Below are 4304 nucleotides of genomic sequence, written 5' to 3' on the forward strand. Positions count from 1 at the left end.
GCACGTGAAAGTGAATTACTTGTTACTTACCCGAATCCAGAGCTCTCCAGGAGCATTCGCAGATTTGCCCCGTAGCGTGTCAGATGTCGCCGCCTTCTACCGGGCCGAGGAGGGCAGCTCGACGGAGAAGGTGTTCTGGTCTCAGTATGCTGAGGTCGGAAACTCGGTGCCCTTGATCGACCAGCTGAAGCAACTGGTCGAGCTCCATAAGGTGGCCGAACAGGCCATGAAGGACCTTATAGTTCGGCTGTGGCCTGGAGAGGCCCTGCCTGGGAGCTACTTCGGGCTGGTGAGGCGGCTGGTGGATGCCTGTCCGTGGCTTGAAGTCGTCAAGCGCTCCGTCTGCATCGAAGGTGCCCATAGGGCGCTTGCCCATGCTAAAGTGCACTGGGGCAAGATGGATGCGGAGAAGCTTGTGAAGGACGGGCCACCGCAGGGCAAGGAGCATCGCCACCCCGAGATGTACTATGAGGGCATCCTGAAGGGCGCCCGCCTTGTGTCGGACGAATGTTCCAAAGATGTAATATTTGAGTGAACTTGTTCGTTTTATCCTGTGCGCTGAAAACTTGTTCATATGCGCTATGCAACGCTTGTTTAGTTTTAAAATATTACCTTCTATGCAGCCGTTTATCGAGTCTGAGAGATGGCGAGTCGTCAGCTTCCGCCCCCATGCCACGAGTGCTGGGGTGTTCGGGATAAACCTGAGCACTCTTTTTCCCATTCTTGGGTCCTCTGAGGGAGGTGCTCAGCACAACGAACAAGGCAATCGGACTATAATGCGTTATCACTCTCACTTAGCCAAAGAATTCTATAATTTTAAATTTCGGCGAAGCCCCTAGTGTTCGGAAGACCGAGTTTGGGGCACTATACTCGCCTAGGCCGGACAAAGCCGACTCCTCACTCTAAGCGGCATAAGTCTTTAGGGACTCGAAACCTCCCGAACAGCGACTAGCTCTCGCCCTATCATGACAGTCAGTTTTAGCTTTCTCTACTGAGGTGCTTAGCCTAGCTCAACCGGGGCACAATCGCAGTGGTTCTCCCAACGCTACCTTAGCCGATATAGCGGAACGTAAGGTACCAAAACATGGGAGCCGGGCAAACCCAACTATTGACCAAAGATATGATTCGGAGCTGATGCATATAATGCTATAAGTTCGGAGGGACGCACTTTGTGAAAGTGTTCGGACTTCTCATGCCATATTATGGGGTGCTTGAGCCCCTGGCGTATGGACCATACCAAAGTGTATGGGTGCTAAATGTCATAACTGAACATATGTATTGAAAAAGAAATGAATAGAGAATGCAATAATAAGCTGAAGCTAAGCATTGTTTATTTTAAAAGGCTGCTGTGAAAGCAGAACGATACGAATAGTGCGATAAGCGAGAGATGGGACTATTTGACATGTCCCCCTCCAGGGGCGAGCTGCGAGACGGTATGTAAGACAGGTATTTTGCTCGTTATAGAGACCACCTGGGAATTCGACGTAGCTTTCTACCTCCTTGGTTGTTGCATCGTGTGTTCGGCGGTTGTACTGCCGGACAGGCCTTCCGAAGAGTGGAGTCCCAAAAGTAGGAAATTATGACAAAATCGGGAGCCCCTAGTGTGATTGAGCCGCATTTTGGGCGTGCCATGGTCGTGCCCCTCCCCCTGTGCCCATGGTATTTTCAGAGCGTAGTTATGTACGCGTAGTACTGATTTCGTAGTTTCGCGAGGGTTGGGGTTGGGGCCGTATTGCTACGCTTGCTCGGAACGTGCCAGGCGGTCTTGTTGTAGGTTACTCCGGGCGCGCTTGACGATGTCCAGACGTTTAATAGCCAGACTGGAGAATTGCCTTGAGAGGATGCTTTGTTCTTCCACTGCGAGGGCCGCCGTGTGCTCCTCCGTTCGGAGAGAGCGTTCGGTGTTTCCATTGACCATAATGACTCCTCGAGGGCCTGGCATCTTGAGCTTGAGATATGCGTAGTGCGGCACCGCATTGAACTTTGCAAATGCGGTTCGTCCGAGCAGTGCGTGATAGCCACTGCGGAACGGGATTATGTCGAAGATTAACTCCTCGCTTTGAAAATTATTCGGGGATCCGAAGACCACTTCAAGTGTAACTGAGCTTGTACAGTTGGCCTCTACACCTGGTATGACGCCTTTAAAGGTTGTTTTTGTGGGTTTAATCCTTGAGGGATCTATGCCCATTTTCCGCACTGTATCCTGATAAAGCAGGTTCAGGCTGCCGCCGCCGTCCATAAGGACTCTAGTGAGGTGAAATCCGTCAATGATTGGGTCTAGAACCAATGCGGCGAATCCTCCATGGCGGATGCTAGTGGGGTGGTCCCTTCGATCAAAAGTGATTGGGCAGGAGGACCATGGGTTGAACTTTGGGGCGACTGGCTCCAACGCGTATACGTCCCTGAGTGCACGCTTCCACTCCCTTTTGGGGATGTGGGTTGCGTATATCATGTTCACCGTCCACACTTGTGGGGGGAAGCCCTTCTGTCCACTATTGTTCGGCGGCCGGGGCTCTTCGTCCTCGTCGCTGTGCAGCCCCTTGTCTCTGTTTTCGGCATTTAACTTGTCGGCCTGCTTGAACACCCAACAATCCCTGTTGGTGTGATTGGCTGGTTTTTCGGGGGTGCCATGTATCTGGCATGAGCAATCGAGTATATGGTCCAAACTGGACGGGCCCGGAGTGTTCCTCTTAAAAGGCTTTTTCCGCTGACCGGGCTTAGAGCCTCTGAATCCGGCATTAACTGCCGTATCTTCAGCGTTGTCGCTGTTAATGCGGCGCTTGTGCTTGTTGCGATGCGACCTGCCATTGTTGTCCTTGGTATCCTAATTACCAGGGCTCTTGGTCATGTTATTGCTACGAGCCAGCCAGCTGTCTTCTCCCGCGCAAAAGCGGGTCATGAGTGTCGTGAGGGCTGCCATAGATTTCGGCTTTTCCTGTCCAAGGTGCCGGGCAAGCCACTCGTCACGGATGTTATGCTTGAAGGCTGCTAGGGCCTCTGCATCCGGACAGTCGACGATTTGATTTTTCTTGGTTAGGAACCGTGTCCAGAATTGTCTGGCAGATTTTCTGGCTGCTGAATTATGTGGCTCAGGTCATCGACGTCTTGTGGTCGCACATAAGTGCCCTGGAAATTGTCGAGGAATGCGGCTTCCAGGTCCTCCCAACAACCAATTGATTCTGCTGGCAGGCTGTTAAGCCAATGTCGAGCTGGTCCTTTAAGCTTGAGTGGGAGGTATTTGATGGCGTGTAGATCATCGCCACGGGCCATGTGGATATGAAGGAGATAGTCCTCGATCCATACCGTAGGATCTGTTGTGCCATCGTATGATTCAATGTTTACGGGTTTGAAACCCTCTGGGATTTGATGATCCATTACTTCATCTGTGAAGCATAGGGGGTGTGCGACGCCTCTGCACTGGGCTATATCACGACGTAGCTCAAATGAGCTTTGTCTGCTGTGTTCGGCCCGGCCGGATTTACTGTATCCGGCGTGACGGTTATTGTCTCGTGTCGTGGGGCGCCCGCGCGATCCGTAGATCGATCTTGTTTGCCTTGCCCTGTCTTCCAACATATCTCGCAGGTCTAGCGCATTTCCCCGTGCCTTGGTATTTTTTGAGCGACGCCGGGGTGCGGCTTGAGTGGAGGGCCGGGAGGACTCTCTGTCGCGGCCGTGAGGTGGCCGGTCAGCCGCATCATGCGCTGGTGATGTAGGTTTAAATGCTTCCTCCTCTAAACGGGGTAGCAACCTGTGCTTTGGGTAGCTCTTGGAGGGGCGTTCGAGTTCGTATTCCTCGGCGGCAAGGACTTCCGTCCATCTATCGGCTAGCAATTCTTGATCAGCTCTAAGTTGTTGTTGTTTTTTCTCAAGGCTACTCGCCGTGGCCATAAGCCTGCGCTTAAAGTGCTCTGGGTCGACGGGATCCTCAGGCACGACAAATTCGTCGTCGCCGAGGCTTGCCTCGTCTTCGGAGGGAGGCATGTAATTATCATCCTCTTCTTCTCTGTCTGCCACTTTCTCAGGGGGGCTGGCTTCTCCATCCTCCTGCGCTGAATCTTGCTGGAGGGAATTGTCTTCGGCACTGTCCGGGGTGTTATTATCTCCCGTGCCGGCATCACCGTTTTTGCTTTGGCGGGACTTAGTGTTGGGTTTCGTAGTAATTTCAAAAAATTTCCTACGCACACGCAAGATCATGTGATGCATAGCAACGAAGGGGAGAGTATTGTCTACGTACCCAACGCAGACCGACTGCGGAAGCGATGACACGACGTAGAGGAAGTAGTCGTACGTCTTCACGATCCAAC

This window comes from Triticum urartu, chromosome 2 (assembly GCF_003073215.2).
Source record: "Triticum urartu cultivar G1812 chromosome 2, Tu2.1, whole genome shotgun sequence".
NCBI classification, from domain to species: Eukaryota; Viridiplantae; Streptophyta; class Magnoliopsida; order Poales; family Poaceae; genus Triticum; species Triticum urartu.